We start from the raw sequence: 18,376 nt of genomic DNA, 5'->3' as shown, positions 1-18,376 counted from the left end.
GCAGAGAGGAATATTGTACTTTTTACTCCACTGCATAATTTGAATGCTTTAGTTACTTTAAAGTTTTTCATTATTAATACAAACTATATATCAAGTTTTAAAAAATACACTGTTGTAGATTAAGCAACAGCATATAAAATAATAAAGTGAGCTCCACCTTAACCAGCTGCAACAATTAGATGATGAACACATTAATGCATAATAATTGTAATCCATAGACATAATAATCTGAAATGGGCCATTCTGCATAATGAATAGCTGCATTCCAAATTATTAAGACTTCCCTCTGTTTGAGACACAGACATAACCTCCTTATTTATATTGTGTGGCTTATTTTTCCAGATAAAGGTAAAAAGCTTTGGCAGAAAGTCAGAGAAGGGCCCAGGAAAAGTGTCTGGAGTGGATGATCCACATGAAAAGAAACTTGGCGTTGAAGAAGGATTTAAGTATAGAAAGATTTAAAAACAACAGTCCCGGGGGCAGGGGTATAGCCAGCAAAAAGATTTTGCAATATTTTGACAGATAGCCTATTTTTATAAAATTTAGAAGTAAGCCTGGTACTTTGTTTTTAGATCTTTAACACCTGAGATATTTCCTCTGAAGTAGGCCTAATAATTTTGGAACATTCTGTGCTAACACTATTCACTGCTTTTGCATCTTTAGTTGAATTCAGAATATTAGAGCTTTCATGGAAATCACTTGAACTATAAAGATTAGCATAAGTTACTACTTAGAGATAACACTGACATCTTCACAGATGGTGGTGTCTCCAATATTTAGTCTGGTTATTAAGTTATACATTCTCTCTAAATTTAAGAAATAGCCTACCTGCTGCTCTTTTCATCCTCCTCTGACCATTTCCTATGAAAGTGCACAAACGTTAATCTGCATAGATTTCACTCAGTTCCTGCTGTTAGTTTTCTAATGTGATAGCATGGTTTTCACTCATTGTAATATTGTCCTAAGTTAGAGCAGAAATATCATTATTTTTTTCTATTCCAATCTCTTTTTAGATCCCTTATTTGCAGTATGAAAAATAGGCATCTTTCTTATTTAACATTAAAAAACTTCACAACACTTTACATCTTCATTACTCCCAAAACTCTGAAAATTGGTGGACTTTGTAGTAGTGAGTTATTAAACTTCCAATAAACCACATTCCTTCTGTTGTTCCGGTTATTGTTGAGATTCAATCTCTGTTTCACTCTGTGGTCCTGCAGGAGAAAATTTTGCCCGACTTAATTAAATTCAAGCTTTATTTAGATTAGCCAAAAATCAATTCTCGATTGAAAACAAATCTTTTCGTTTACCCATGTGAGTGTCTGCTCGAACCTCCCGGAACTTCCTCGAAGCTTCTCGTGAGACGCCCCGGGGCTACGTCATCACGCCGAGCGTCAGCGCTGAGCTCTGTGATTGGACCAAAGGAGTCTGTAGACAGCATGGTGGAAAGCTCGAGATGTGTCCAGAAAACAGTGAGCAATGTATAAAGTCCCAGTGGCTCAGTTACCGGCATTCAGACATCCAGAGCACTGACGAGAGGATCCACGGGACAGCACAGAAACCTCTTCACCTTCCCTTCTCTTTATATTCTCATCTTTTCACCACAGTAAGTGCTACTTCCGTTTTCTTCTAGAATTTAAATGCATTTGTTTTACGGACTTTACGGACTTCTTTCCCTCAGAAAAGCGGTCTTTTTAGGCTTTATGTTTAATGTACAGCGCTGTGGAGTTAAAATCAAGCTATTTGGTGATTTATGTGATAAATTACTTGTCGCTCTGAGCTAAAATGTCCTTAAAATGATGTGCGAATTATAGAAATAACAGTCCTTGGCTCAAATACAGCTACTGGGGCTTCACTATGCTTCACTCATACTGAGTGAAAGTTTCACCAAACACCTTTAGAAAAACTGTCAGTTTTAGATATTAAATCATGTGAGTAGCTTAACGTTACAGTGCAATAGACACGTTTTTCCTTAGCCTTTAATTTGAAGCTATTTTTTAAGAGAAGTATACTATTTGTTGCTTTGAACTAAAATGTCCTTGAAATTAAAATGAGTGTGTATTATTATTATTATTTTTTTTTTTTTTACATTTTTTTAATTTATTTTTCACAAACATATTTAAGTAATATAAACAATTATTTTGATTGGGATGTGCGAAGGAGAGGTATGAAACCTGCGAGGGCTTATATGAAAACCTCACCCACGAAGACATAAATCAAAGACCACATTTGTTACAAAGGCAAAAAATAAGAAACAATAAATGATAACAAGAATGAGTAGGAAAAAGAAGCAATCAACTGAGTGATTATACAGTGAATATAAGAAGGAAAAAGAAAAATACATACATAAATGAATAATGTAAGACAATAAAGATACAGGCGTAAATGAAAGAACAAAGTAGGCTAAGACAATAAATAAACAACATAACTATAGATGACTTATTAAGTTTGATGGCACATAGTTTGGCTGACGAGGTACTTATTGAGAGCCTTTTTAAATGATGTTAAATAAATAATTTTTTTCAGATAGTCAAGTAGCTGATTCCAGAGACAGGGACCTTGATAATGTATAGCAAATTGCCCAAGAGCGGTTCTAAAGAAAGCAGTGTGGAGATCGGAAGAGTTTTGTGTCAAGTAGCTGTGGACTAGGTTGTTAGATACAAATATATAACAGAAACCTGGAGGTAAAATAATCATTCTTTTGCTGGAACACAAGTAAGCAGATCCGATTCACATTTATATCATAAACATTCAAAATTGCAAGTTTTTGAAACACAGGGCCTGAGCTCGCTCGTGGTTCAGAGTTTGTAATCACTCTAACACATCCTTTCTGTAAAGTAACAAGGTGTATGAGGTTTCTTCTGTAAGTGCTTGCCCATACAAGATTGCAGTAGGAAAGAAAAGGATATATTAAAGTATAATATAAAATAAAATTGACTTGACTGTAACAATAACACACCAAGGGTAAAATGGTAAATCGATCTTTTAGAATGGACAAGCTTTTATTGATTCATTCATAATGTAAAAATGGTTGCTGTATGTACATACTTTTTCAATTTTCCCGTCTAATTTTTGTCTCTGCATCTTCAGGACATTAATTCAAAACAACCAAGATGTCTGCAGCTAAAGGTGTAGCAATCGGCATCGACCTGGGCACCACCTACTCCTGTGTGGGGGTTTTCCAGCATGGAAAAGTAGAAATCATCGCCAACGACCAGGGCAACAGGACCACCCCCAGCTATGTGGCGTTCACTGACACCGAAAGGCTCATCGGGGATGCAGCCAAGAACCAGGCTGCTTTGAACCCCAGCAACACTGTGTTTGATGCCAAGAGACTGATTGGAAGAAAGATAGATGATCCAGTGGTGCAGGCGGACATGAAGCACTGGCCCTTCAAGGTGGTGGGAGATGGAGGAAAGCCCAAAATTCAAGTGGAACACAAAGGAGAGAACAAAGCTTTCTACCCTGAGGAGATTTCCTCCATGGTTCTGGTGAAGATGAAGGAGATTGCTGAGGCCTACCTCGGCCAAAAGGTAACCAATGCAGTCATCACAGTCCCAGCATACTTCAACGACTCCCAGCGCCAGGCAACTAAAGATGCAGGCGTCATCGCAGGACTGAATGTCATGAGGATCATCAATGAGCCGACAGCAGCCGCCATCGCGTACGGCCTGGACAAAAGCAAGTCGGGAGAACGTAATGTCCTGATCTTTGACCTGGGTGGAGGCACCTTTGACGTGTCCATCCTGACCATTGAGGATGGTATCTTTGAGGTCAAAGCCACGGCTGGAGACACTCACCTGGGTGGAGAAGACTTTGACAATCGCATGGTCAGCCACTTTGTAGAGGAGTTCAAGAGGAAACAGAAGAAAGACATCAGCCAGAACAAGAGAGCCTTGAGGAGGCTGCGCACAGCTTGTGAGAGGGCCAAGAGAACCCTGTCCTCCAGCTCCCAGGCCAGCATTGAGATTGATTCTCTGTTTGAGGGCATCGACTTCTACACCTCCATCACCAGGGCTCGCTTTGAGGAGCTGTGCTCAGACCTGTTTAGGAACACGTTAGAGCCGGTGGAGAAAGCCCTGAGGGACGCCAAAAAGGACAAGGCACAGATCCATGACGTGGTGCTGGTTGGAGGCTCCACCAGAATCCCCAAAATTCAGAAACTCCTGCAGGATTTCTTCAACGGCAAGGAGCTGAACAAGAGCATCAACCCAGACGAGGCAGTGGCATACGGTGCTGCTGTCCAGGCTGCCATTCTCACAGGTGATACCTCCGGCAATGTCCAGGACCTGCTGCTGCTGGACGTGGCGCCTCTGTCCCTGGGTATTGAGACAGCTGGAGGAGTCATGACGTCCCTGATTAAACGCAACACCACCATCCCCACAAAACAAACCCTGACCTTCACCACCTACTCTGGACAACCAGCCTGGGGTCCTCATCCAGGTCTATGAGGGGGAAAGAGCCATGACCTAGGACAACAACCTGCTGGGCAAGTTTGAGCTACTGGAATCCCGCCTGCTCCACGTGGGGTCCCACAGATCGAGGTCACCTTCGATGTGGACGCCAATGGCATTTTGAACGTGTCTGCAGTGGACAAAAGCACCGGCAAGTGAACAAAATCACCATCACCAACGATAAGGGTCGACTGAGCAAAGAGGAGATCGAGCGAATGGTGCAGGATGCTGACAAATACAAAGCTGAGGACGATGTTCAGAGGGACAGAATCTCTGCCAAGAACTCCCTGGAGTCCTACGCGTTCAACATGAAGAGCAGTGTGCAGGACGAGAACCTGAAGGACAAAATTAGCGAGGAGGACAAGAAGAAGGTGACTGAGAAGTGTGAGGAGACCATCACCTGGCTGGAGAACAATCAGTTGGCTGAAAAAGAGGAGTACCAAGACAAGCAGAAAGAGCTGGAGAAAGTGTGTAGCTCCATCATCAGCAAGTTGTACCAGGGAGGAATGCCTGCAAGCAGCTGTAGAGAGCAGGCACGAGCCAGCTCCCAGGGGCCCACTATTGAGGAGGTGGACTAAAATGGCCCTCATGTGGACTCTTATCACTAGGACTGTTTAAATACAACTGTAAATGTATGACTTATATTATTTTTCTTTATAATCATTGTATTTGTAAATAAAGTTGTTTAGATTATAAACATTTGTATTATAATTGCCACCCTAATGTACCTTTCATCTCTGCCTTGCTGGACATTGCAATAAAGATGAAACAAAAATCATTTCATGAAAAGTAGCCAGAGTGTTGTTTAAAGAGATTGACTTAAAGCTAATGAGTTACAGTCATGCACTAGTATACAAAAAAAACCTGCGTAGAAAGCCCTAGAAACTGCCTCCCAAAGTTTTTAGTACAGGACTTTAGTCTGGCCCACAGAAAGATCCAAGTGTATATCTATCACAAGTCCTGACAGTGATTAAGGTGTAATGGTAGGTAAGGGGTTTTGAAATATGGTGGTACACATGTGAGATGGTGTTGAACATCCTGACAGTCTGTCTCTACAGCATAAAAGAGGTCACTAATCATAATCAGTTACATGACTCCCATGTGCTAAAGTGTTCCTGCCGCTGGAAACACAGAGGACACTATTGACCCTGTGTTCATGGAAACAAACACAGCGCTGAAATACACAATAGTAACAATATTATTGCAATCCAGAGAAAACTTTGCTCCAATATTAGAATGAAAACTCTTAAACACACATTTGAAAACTGACCAGTCACTTATTTTCTCTCATAAATACTTTCTCACACAGTGAGTGTTACTGGGTAAAACAGCTGCATGAATTATTCACATTTCCACTGAATGTGTAATAACCAAAATGTGAGATGGATTATACTGGGAATTCTGATAACCTATTGTTTGGGCATGAAGGCCATACATTGTGCTTGAATCGTTTCCTCATGTACAGTGGTAGACAAAGTATTCAGATCTTTTACTGAAGTAAGTACTGTAGTGTAACAGACACTCCATGAAGAAATACTTCACCTATAAATTGAATTTCCCCTCAGGGATTAATAAAGTATATAAAATCAAATCAAAAAAATCAAAATTACCATTTGGAAATCGACTGGTCATGTTGCCTTGAACTTGTTAAGAAAACTATATTTTTTAGCAAGCTTCCACGGAAAAAGGTTTTAGCAGAAATGCATGTGTTTGGGAAGTATTAAGCATACGACTGGATAAATGAGACTTGGATGATACTGCACAAATAGTGAAAGAAATTGTAAATGTTTTGATAAAGTTTTGCTGTTGTTAGACATGGTTCCTAATTAATCAATAAATCAATATGATCACCATTTTCAGTAGAGGCATGTGAGAAAATGTTTTCTTCACCAAGGTAAAGGTAACACAGCGTGACTAATTGATTTAGAAATTGTCATTTTGTGGGCAAAATATTTCTTTAACAAGTTAAAGCCGTTATTCTAAAACCAGTGGTGGAAACTAGCTCAGTGAATTTATTCAAGTACTATACAAAAGTAGAATTTTGAGGTTCATGTATTTCCATTTATGTTACTTTCTACTTCTCCTCCGTTACATATCAAATTGAAATACTGTACTTTTTTCTTCACTACATTTAATAATTTTAGTTTAATTTAGATTAATAACACAGCTAATAGACACACTACTAAAATATGATTTGTGATTATAGTTTAAGCTACCCAAAAGTATATAATGTAAAATAAATGAGCTCCACCTTTATAAGCTGCTCCATTTAAGTGATGAACACATGTTTGCATCAAGAATTAAAATCCAGTGTCATACTATATTGTCCTAAAATGGGCTACTCTACTGTGACTTTTGGTACTTGAAGTATATAAATGCTCATACTTACTGCTCATAATGGTATTTTTACACTGTGGTATTATTACTTTTACTTAGGCAAAAGGTCTAAATTGCACTTCTCAACCCACAAAACACAATACGCTCCCTCCGCTCCACTCACTCAAACCTCCTCCAAATACCCAGAACCAGACTCAGGACCATGGGAGATAGGGCCTTCTGTGCTGCTGCCCCACATCTGTGGAATGCCCTCCCTGACACCTTGAGGGCACCACAATCCGCTGGCTGTTTTAAAAAAGGATCTTAAGACATTTCTTTTTAGCAAAGCTTTTGGTCCCCCTTAGATGTTTTTGTTTAAATCCTTTTAAATAACTGCTCATCTTGTTTTATTCTCTTCCATTCCTTTTTTTTATAATCTTTCTTTGTTTTTAACTTGTAGCACTTTGAGATCTTTTGATGAACATGGCATTGTAAATAAAATGTATTATTATTATTATTATTATTATTATTATTATTATTATTATAAATAATTCCACCAACTCCACCTAAGTTAAAGTACAGAAGTATTATCAGTAAAATGTACTTTGAGCATCAAAATTATTAGTTATGTAAAATGTCTTCCCTCAGATCTTTTGATATCATATAAATTGTATGATTGTATTAGTAATAATAATGCATACATCTGTAAGCAGTATTTTTATGTTGTTGCTGGTCACAGGCTAATTTATAGTATATTATACTGCTTAGTAGTTTTATCTATAACAGTGTATCACATTTAATGTTTTCATCATGGCTTCAAGGATACACAATGTTTTGCATATTTTGTGAGGTGCTTTTAAAAATGAAGACATATAGTTTAAACATTCCTCGCTTGTACACATCCCAGAATAAGAGGCCATCTATATAACACTAGCTTGTATGTTGAACTAAGAAATAAAGCAGTGCAGTGCGTCGATATCCCCACTAGCTGTCGCAATTTCACTTAAACTTTGGCAGATTACCTCACTGCTTTAAGAGCCTGTCTGACGTATTGTACAAAGGAATTTAGGGTTTTAAATATCTAGCTTTTATGTTTTATTCATGAAACTGCTTTGTCAATAGATACAATTTGATTTTTCAATATATAGATAAAACATGCCAAGTTTCATTTTGGTCAGTCGTGATCTGAGGGACAGTGATGACCAGACCTAATAAAAAATCATACTACTGTGTATTCTTCCCATAATTTTTTTTCAATATATTGGCCATTTAAATACCCCACACTTCACAGCTGTGCTGTGGACAGTTGATTCTATAAATCTCCTGAAACAGGTTGCCAGAATTTTTTTGTTTGTTGTGAAAACAAAAACCCAAAGAGTTAGCTTGTTCTGAAACTGTAGGTTTATTGTGAATTATTTTATTTCACAGTGACCACCTGATTGCTCAGAAGTACTACTACTAGATTTAACATTTAGCATTTGCACATATTATCTTTTTTTACTTGCTGTATGTATTGTGTTTAAAAGGTGTTATATTGTTTATTTTAACTACAGTATACTGGATGGGGCAACAAAGCATTCCAGTTCAGTTTATTACATTTCACTACATAATGCAGAGACATGTTGAATATATTTATTCAATTATTTATTTAAAAGGATCCCTGTTTCAATGGGGATATGACAAATGACTTGAAACTTAAAATGTCCTTGTTTTTCCTTTCTACTTTAACATTAGGTACATTAGGTATTTTCATTTCATTCGTACATGTCTATTAACCAGTTTACTCAGGTACTGCACTTAACTACAGTTTTAAGGTACTTGTGCGTTAATGCTACTTTGTACTTATAGTGCTTTTACTTTAATTTACTTCTACTCCACTACAATTCATAGGGAAATATTGTACTTTTTACTCCACCACATTAAATTAAACGCTTTAGTTACTTTGCATATTTTCATTATCCAAACAAAACATATATCAAGGATTAAAACAATGTTTTCATAGATTAAGCTACTCAGCAGCATATAAAATACCCACCTTTACCAGTTGCAGCACTTAGATGATGAATAAATTAATTAATGCATCAGTAATTATAATCCAACAAAATAATGTCCTGTAATGGCCATTCTGCATAATGAGTAGCCTATTACTTTTAGTACTCTAAGTGTATTTTGATGCTAATTGTACTTCTACATAGGCCTAAGTAAGATTTTGAATGCATTACTTGTACTCATGAGCTCACAAAGAATTTCTGCACGTGTGTGTGATCATTATAACTACTTTTGTTACTACTGCTATTACAATAATATCATTACTGTTAGGCTACTACTAAAAAATCTGAGTATTTTTTCCACTACTGCCATTAAGTGCTTTGCCTCAACATAATGAAATGTGACCAACATATACGGAGTCTTGTTGGGAAAAAAAATCATTAAATCAAGCCTTCGAGCCTTTGTACTAGATTATTCATATTATCTAGGTCGATTTATTTATACCCTTTTATTTGTGAAGCGGAAGTCTCACAGGAAATGGAACAAATCAGCGTCCGGTCACTATGGTCCCGCCCCATCAGCCTGTGCCATCTTGTATTAGCAAAAGAACAAAAACGGTGTAAGGAACAAGTCCACCGTCAGGATGGGGCGCAGATATTAAACCGGATTTTACGAGCATATATTTACAAAGATCAAGTGTAACGGGACAATATGCTTGGAAGTGGAGCAGCGCCGAGAAACATCAGCCACACCCCGCAGAACAGCTAATGTTAACGTTAGCTTGTCGGAGCTAAGCTAGCCAATTAGCTAAGGCTAGTAACGTAAGAGAGGACAACTGGCCGAGCTTCTGTTTGAGCCAGCTAAACTAGTAGTGTAATTAGAAAACCGTAAATTATTTTCACTGCTGGGACATCGGTGGAAATGGGCCTAACGCCGTGTTAATTATCCGCAGGGAGAGGAGACCCGGGCTATGAGGATAGAGGCTCGCTAGCTTGGCTGCTAACGGTTGTTTTTCGTTCCAGAGCGGAACCACAATAAGCCGCGGTAAGTAACGTTAAGGCTACATTTACTTAGCTCGCCTGGTTAGCTTACAGGGTTTCCTTTGCAAGTGTTGTCATTAGCTTTTCAATTTCAAAAAACAATTCGAAACAATATACCTTTGCTACCCCATCACCTGCTGGTTGTATAAGTTATATGGTATTTATAACATTGTGTTAGCTTGCATTACAACAGAACATGGTTGTGTTCAGAACAGGACACTGTGGGACTGAAAGAGAGCATAAATGTTTATAAGCTCAATGGTATGCCCACAAAAATGAATTAATATTCTTATAGAAAAAAAATCAACAAAGGATTCAAAAGAAGCATCATACACCTCACAATGTTTGCTTTGGTACGAAAGACCACCTGCCTATAGGTGACATTACTAATGCTTTTCTAAGCCCCAGCCCCATTTCAGGAGAAACAGAGCAACACACATTGCGCAAATAAATAGGTTTAATGCAGAATTAGGTAAGGGCAAAAAATAATTAACAACGAGTTGAAATTTCATGGCTCAGACATCCTGGAACAGAGTGAAAGCAGAAGAAAAACCCTTATGAAACTTCTGTCTGACCCTCATCCTGTATGCCCAATCTTTTCCAGTTTGTCCCTATGCCACTGGGAATGTGTGGGTGGGGCAGGTTCTCTGGGTTTTCGGATTTGGGACAGGGGGCGCATAGTTGTCTTTGATTTGTGTTTAGAGAACTATAGTAAAATGAGAAATTGTTGCTGCAGATAACTGCTAGCACTGTTCTTTGTGATGGATTGAATTTAAAGTTATTTTTTTAATCAAGTTTAAGTCATAATCTCAAGGGTTGGTCAACATTTCAGGGTCCTCCGTATCTTGGCAACTTGGCACCATCAATGCAGCTTTGGAAAGACTGTAATGGAGTATAGCAGCTCTTTTTATTGTGAACAATCACCAACAAAAGCTTTTAAAGCAAAATCTTCACAGCCAGAAATATTTGAGCAAGAACACATTCTGAACTTGGGTAGAAATTAACAACATCAACAACCAAGACGACATGTGTCCCTGATGTGAGCAGGTAGCTGGCAGGCTACATAATGTGAAAGTTATTATGGCCAAACAAACAAAGAAAAGAGCAATGACAAAAGATGCTGTGTTTAATCCAGCATCAACAATTACTGGCTGATACTGCTTCTAAATTCTTTGATCAAGGCTGATGGGAAGAGCTGATCAGATGACTTGAAACATGCAAGACAATTTCTGTGCGCCGCTGAGATGGCTTTACTGGTTTAGGTTGTGTCTCTAAAGCCGGGCTTGATGTTCCTGCTTCGGCCTTGAGGCTAATGTGTCCTTTAACTAGCATACTACTGTTGACAGATATTTAACTGACTGTTAAAATCTCATCTTAGGTTCTCACTGAAGAATAGATAATTTGTGTTGACCATGTCTCCCAAACCTTTTCCCATCCAGACTCGTTAAGCCTTTCCCTTTTTTTTTCTTTTTTTCTTTTTTCTTTTTTCTTTTTTTTTTTTTACAGCAAATCACTATTACAGCAAGTTATCACATGTCAGCCTTTTAGTTAATATGCTTCTCCATAAGATCACATGAGAGTCATCATGTGAGGTGTTGAGTTGCTTCCTTTAGCATCATAATCTTAATAATGTCTTTTTGTGTGTGTGATTAATCATTTTCTTTCAAATCTTGTCATGTGTGCATGTTTGAGATCAGAGAGGAGAACATCTATCAGCTCCTGATATAGAAATGCTTTTTTGAGGTGATGTATTATTTATATATATATATATATATTATATATATACTGCTCAGCACATGCCACCAGCAAGCGTAGAGAGACAGCAGGCAAAACATCATATTTTCACATGGTCTTGGTAATATGGCAAGAAAATATGATTGCGGTCATTTTTAAATTTTTGATCATATCAATGTTTATCACAATGTATAATTTCTCAGTGTTGCCAGAAGAGTAACAATATCCTGATAATGACTGAAGCCTGAAGAAACCAGAGGGTTCAAGTTTGTGTTCTGCTGGTTCAACAGGTGTTTTGAAAAAAGAATTGATCATGCAGTTTTGTTTTGTTTAATGAGCATTGTCGTTGACTTAAGTAGAGTTAGACCGACGGCAGTGGCTGTCAGTCATCAACAACTGAGTCCGACATCGTTATATAAATCCCCCACCCCCATCCACTAGGGCGCTGGTTTGCGGTGGTGCTAGTGGAATTTGCTGTGTGCTTAAAAAGTAACAAATCTGATTTATGTACCAGATGAACTGTAGGCTGCCAGATGGGTGAAGTGGTATACTTTTTAACTTCCAGTTTTGTTGCTGCCAATCGTGAAGATTTGCCAGCGTCACTGATCAGTATCCACTCACATTCACCGGGCTGTTTTTTACTTATTTATGTTTTTATTGACTGGTAAAGTTATATAAATATCACGGCTTCCGGGAGGTGGGTCAAAAGTAACAAAGCAGTGTTCCAACTAAGTTATTAATACTTAGGCCTACAGAAACATTTCATGCAATAGTTCACATTACAGCATGTCTTCCCCTCTCTCTCTCTCTCTCTCTCTCTCTCTCTCTCTCTCTCTCTCTCAAACACATACACAACTTTAGCTCCGTCAGTGGCCGTTGATGAACATGTATTTTTGCATCCCCTCCTGCAAACCGTCATATACCATTTACCCTGGTGAAATGTCATGAAGGTATACAAATATAGAAGCCCAAGCCTAGGTGCCATCAAAGAGAACGAAACAGAGATCTTTGAGATTGTAACTTTGACAGATCTGAGTCTTTGTTTTGGGTCAGAGATCAATGTATTGCTTATGTAAACTGACAATCTAACCTTTCAGCTGTGCCATTGAGAACATACTGGAGTCCAAATAACTTAGGAGATGGGCAAGTCCTTGCTATCTTCCTATGTTTTTACTTTAAACAGAAAACCTAGTTTTATGTTGTGATATTTACTGGAAGTGATATACAATATAGCAAAGTAGTTTGTTATTAGCAATAGGGCTGCCATGATTAGTCAACTAATTGATGACTAATCAACTATTAAAATAATTGGTGACTATTTTAGTAGTCGACTAATCAGTTTGAGTCATTTTTCATAGAAAAGTACTATAAAAGTACCCCAAAATACTCTTACTGCAGCTTCTTATGTTCACATATTAGCAGCTTTACACACTCTCCCGTGACAGTGAACTAAAACCCTTTGGCATGAGTATGAAACAAGACACTAGATGACGTAATTTTGGGGTTTGGGCGAGACAGACCGTCATTTTTCAACATTTTAACACATTTTTCAATGAAATGATTGGTCGACTAATCGAAGAAATAATCGACAGATTAGTCGACAATGAAAATAATCGTTAGTGGCAGCCCTAATTAGCAATGGTAATTTTCCAGACATTTTCAGCTCCCTGGCTATCTCCTTCTAGCCACTTGCCACCTTATTTAGGTTTTTTAGTGAAATAAGATGGTATTGTGTAGATAAATCGCCATTTCAACATGAATCACTCTTTTCTCATCCATTGTGATGCTTTCAAAGGGAGTGACATAAAAAAAATAGAAACAGGACATTCAAAAAAAGTTCAGCTCAGGCCAGTGGGACATTCGAATAGAAAACAATGCAGTCAAACACATTTTGTCACTGAAGCTCACTTGCATGGCTTTTACTTAGTACACTGTGTAAAGCTGATAGAATATTTTTGTCTTTATGGGCTCTCCCAAAGAATGCAGTCTAGCACCTTTTATTAATTATCTCATATATAATATTATAATGTCAGGTCTTCTTATGAAACATGGCCAAAGTTTCAAACACTGACCAATCAAAGAAAGGCACTAAAAAAGTCTTCTTAGTCCAGGACATTGAAATCTTCCAGACCACATGGATTGGCACTGGTTTTTTATTTAATGGAAACCCTGACCTCATTGTCTGCCAACCAGCCACTTTTTACAAAATGAGAAATAAACTCAATTTAGCTTGTGGAGGTGCTCATTATTAGTGCTAAAATGTTTCAGTGCCAACTTTGTGTGGCTGTAACACCCATTTACAACAAGGAGCTTCTGTTATGCAAAACCATTTCCAAGTCAGCCTTGAGCTCAACCATGTGATCTTGGTCATTCAGCACCACTGACACACCAAATTTTACGTCACTTACTATGTTTAAAAAGAACTGTCTGGGCTCAGCTTCCCTTTTTCTTTATCTATTTTTTAGTTTCTTATGCTGGCTTGAAATTTAACTTAAATGAACATGTGTGAGTTTGTTTTTTCCACATAGCATGTTGGGGGAAACTCCCTGTGTTGTGTGCTTAAACTCTGTGAGAACAGCTTTGTTCCTTGGAAAATGACAAAAATAGATACCACAAGACATCTTCTCATTTCAAAAAATGGTGAATGGTTTGGTGGTTTTTACAATTCAACATGAAGCTGGAGAAAATGGTGGACAAACCTCAGTGCACTTTTCAGTCCCAATCCATGAGCTGGCAGGGTTCCTACCCAGGTATGGAAAGTATGGAAAAGTATGGAAATAAATTTGACCAATTTCCAGGTATTAAAAAGTATGGAAAATGAAAAATAAAGTATGGAAAAATATTTATGTTTCCAGACTGTTACCACTGTTCTAAAATACTGTTTTATAAAATAGAAAATTAGGTATTTCCAAAAATAATTTAATCAATCCAGAATCGGATCGTGTTTTACGTCGGGCCAAGCACAGTATGTGTGAGAGCAAACGTCTCAGAAAACATACCGCCCCTTTTACCTGATTGACAAGTGGTATGTCCAATCTGCTGCCCCATGACCCTCCTCCAGCCCCCCAGGTATCAAGTTTCACTCCAACTCTGCACCTTCGACAAGAAGACGAGTTTCACGTGGTTCACAATGGGTAGATGCAAGTTTTTGGATGGATGGCTTAACAATACTGTATATAAATACTGGTTGGCCAAGGATTCCCAATTCACACACAGAGCTAGATGCAAGCTTTGTGTGAAATCGTTTGACATCGCCAACATGGGGTAGAAGGCGATTCTGAGCCACATGAAAGGAAAAAACACCAACGTCTCGTTACTGCATAGCTTGCACCCAAAGTCCCAACCTTTTTGCCTCAGCCCAGACATTGAACTTACCTGAGTTTTTATTTGCATGCCATTATGATACTTGGCTACAATCGCCTATTAAGAATAATTAAATATGATGTGAAATATGATACACTGATATATTTACTCGGATGTCGCATATTCTCTGGGGGAGAAAAAAAAGCAGAGAAGTCTGGAAATTAGGGTATGGAAAAGTATGGAATTTTGAAATTCCAAATGTGTAGGAACCCTGAGCTGGGATTTTCAACAAAATTGGGTTATTTATGTGGACTCTTACTACAGTTTACAAGACCCCATTTGAAGGCCACATTTATTTTCATGGCATGCCTCCTTTTAATTGTGAAAATGTATAGTGTGGAATGATAGAAAATTTGAAAGGGGATTGACATGATACAGGTCCATGACCAGATTAGAACCACAGTGCATTGTTTAGGCTTTAGGTAATGAGGATGCTCAGTGTCTCCTTCTTCCAGTTTGAAAAATGCTTCATACATTTCTGTCTTTAACATTTGTCAGATTGGTTGTTGTCGTCCTGACTGTAGATGGCAGCTGCAGCCGTCTGCTTCCTTGCTTTGGATTGAACACCATCAGGCCACTGAGTGCCACATAGTATATAATTGGAAATCGGTTCACTGCGTTTTGAATAAATGTTGGGTTGGGTAGGGGGAGGAATCTGTCTCCTCGTCTAGCACAGATTTACTAGTGCATTTAAACAGCAGCAGAGCTTTAAAAGGAGCAAGCCTTCCAGCACTGCATTAAACGGGGACCCTGAAGGCATGTTTTCATGTATTCACAGAGTCACAGAGGCCTGATTATGTTGCCGGGTCTTCTTGGGCCTCCAGCTGACACTCAAAGATGGGCAGCTACATTAACCCTATTACGAAATGATGTTGCATTTGTCAATAACCGTCACTCAGTGTGCAGGCTGAGATTACATTCAGGGGTGCTGATTTAGTAGAAAGATTTGATTTGAAGCTTAGCTTGGCTCTTCATTAAGGATTTATTTATACAAATCTTTGATATGAGTTGGATGGTGAAGAACTGTGGTGCTGTCAGTCAGGCTCTCTGCTGCTCTCTGATCTTCAGATGCACAAGACAACACAAGTGTCATGCATGTAATCAAATTTATGTAATAACTCTTTTTTCCTTACGTTTTTCTTTTTTGCGTCACTGGTGGGCTGTTTCTGATTTTTTTTTTTTTTTTAAAAGAAAGATACCTTCTTTCATATTTCAACTAGAGCTGAAAAAAAATTTATCACTTGATCAAAAGATAATAAATCTGCAGCATTTTTGTGACATTTTTATGTCGAAAAGGGGACATCAATGGTTCATACTCAATTTTAATTCTGAACAAAATGGCGTAATGGTCCTCTGTAATTAATTACTTTAAAGGTGTAGAACAAGTGAACACATTTAGTATTTTAGTATGAGATCTTTCCTACTGACGATGCCTTCAGAGCCAAAACAATTGGTCTGTTAGGGCCGATACATTTATCTGTATCAGTAAATCAATTCAGTGTTCAATGATTCAGTATCATGAAAGTGAAAACATTGATAGATATTGTCGTCTTTAAGATATGCCTTTATTTTGACATTCTTATAGCATGTCTTTGTCACCATTTCCGTCCAAGCACACCGCCTTCCTTAACATTCACAGAGCTAGTGCTCGGCTGGTAACTTTACTTTTTTTTTCCTCCCCTTGCCTGCATGTCCTTGTGTATCAGTGTGTGTCCCCTCTCTAAATTAGAGGTTTTTGCAGGACCCTGAATGCACCGCAGGTGTAACTCTTCATTAGTTAAATTTTTCTTTCCTCAGCAGCAGTTTTAAGTCACAGGGTGGATAATTTTTAAGTCAATCAGAGCTGATCAGATCAATAGATGAGAGGATCAGCTGCTGCAGAGGCAAAGACCCAGTGTAATAAACGGTTAAGACTCCCTTTCTCTGTGACTGACGTTCTGCTGCTCCACCTGTGGCAAGAGTACGCTCTGCACTGCTAAAGTGTGGAGCAATGGCAGCAATCCTAATAAATGGCCCAGCTCCGAAAATAGAAAATCAAAATGTTGCAGCTGATGTTTTAATCATGGCAGGCGGCCACAAATAAGTGAATGTGTGGAGAAACCCCACAGTTTGTTTTTTTCAGCTCTCTTTGTACTTGTCAGTTATTTGAGTCCTTTTTACTAGTGTTTTCTTTAAAACTATATTCCCCACATTTGTTTTCATTACATTTTTATCTAAATACATGTCTCTTTAAATATTCATTAGGTTCACACATTTTAAGTTAAACAGTTTAGTATTGTCACCATTTTTTCAGATAGACCTGTCCTCGTAATTTGCATCTTTATGACACAAATAGAGACACTAAATGTCACCAATTAGTTAATGCATTGGAAAGATGACTTTTGCCTTGTCCTCTTATTTTGGAATCTGTTCACAGCATGTATGCTGTCGACGTCACAAGTTTCAGCCCCAGACTGAACAGTTAATAATTGAAATCTATTCATGCTGAAGTGCACTTTGTGAAAACCAGCTGCCATTTTGTCAACCCCCCAAGACCCCCCCCCCCCCCCACTCAGCATTCGCTCTATGCTGTTCATGTCACTCTCTCCCTCAGTATTATTACTCTGCTTTCTGTTGTAACTCTTTCACCTTCACAGTTAAACATCCAGTTTCATCTTCATGTCACTACTTGTCAGCTAGTTACTGTCTGAGATAGATAAACTGTGGGAGACATAAACTGTTTTTTATCACGACACCCCAGAGGTGCAGAGCTGCTGATAACTCCAAATGCAGCCAGTCGTGACATTCCTGAAATATTATAGAATTCTTGAGACATGCACCACAGATTTCAGGGAAGCTGATAAAGTCTCTGATTTTGGTGCACATGAGGAGTTTTGCAAATGGGTCACTTTACAAGAGCACAAGAATGCATTTTCCAGTGTGTTTAACACATTAATTAGATGGTTTTCTGCCCAACTGAAGTGGAAAACAGACGCTTCACATCACTTCAAACACAAAATGGGCACACAGTCCATGATCCAAATTTAAACCAAAAGGTTGTTCCTTCACCAAAAATTAAAACACGGGATTGGAGCCTACTGTGAAGTCTGTCAATACATCCATCAAAAAGTATTAATATTTTTGATTTGTTAAAGGTTTGTGTACATCATGAATATCTAACTAGGGTTGTCAAAAGTATCGATACTCTGAAATGTATCGATACTCAAACGCTGTATCCGGATACAATACTAATTTACAAATGTATCGATACTAACAGTGCACACCACCTCAGCGCCTGTCGGGTGCGCGCGACGGGTCCGATGGACACGCGCTGTGCAGGCAGCGTCTGGCAGGCACAAAGCCCTCGCTGCAACCCGGCTTGTTGTCGTTGCTGTGCATGCATGCACACATTTCTGTTGCTGTAATATGGCCAGTGCGGCTGCAGGAGGATCAGAGCAGCCAGTTTTGGTCAAAAATGATAAAGGAAAAAGCGCTCTTTGG

The 18,376-nt window shown here is 38.5% G+C and overlaps 1 protein-coding gene and 1 pseudogene across 3 annotated transcripts in view; both read left to right on the top strand.

Moving 5' to 3' along the window:
- The first annotated feature begins 1,467 nt into the window (after window positions 1-1,467).
- On the top strand, window positions 1,468-5,237 carry LOC117268241 (heat shock 70 kDa protein 1-like; annotated as a pseudogene). Its single transcript, XR_013488042.1, has 2 exons — window positions 1,468-1,606; window positions 3,091-5,237. The product of XR_013488042.1 is annotated as a heat shock 70 kDa protein 1-like (transcript).
- Window positions 5,238-9,296: 4,059 nt separating this feature from the next.
- Window positions 9,297-18,376, top strand: part of taok2a (TAO kinase 2a) — a 31,533-nt gene continuing 22,453 nt past the window's right edge. For both annotated transcript variants that reach the window (XM_033644628.2, XM_033644626.2), the window contains exon 1: window positions 9,297-9,803. The gene's annotated coding sequence lies outside the window, so the exon portion shown is untranslated. The remainder of the gene's footprint in view (window positions 9,804-18,376) is intronic.

Source organism: Epinephelus lanceolatus, chromosome 18 (genome assembly GCF_041903045.1).
Source record: "Epinephelus lanceolatus isolate andai-2023 chromosome 18, ASM4190304v1, whole genome shotgun sequence".
NCBI classification, from domain to species: Eukaryota; Metazoa; Chordata; class Actinopteri; order Perciformes; family Serranidae; genus Epinephelus; species Epinephelus lanceolatus.
This window is presented reverse-complemented; position numbering and strand designations above follow the sequence as displayed.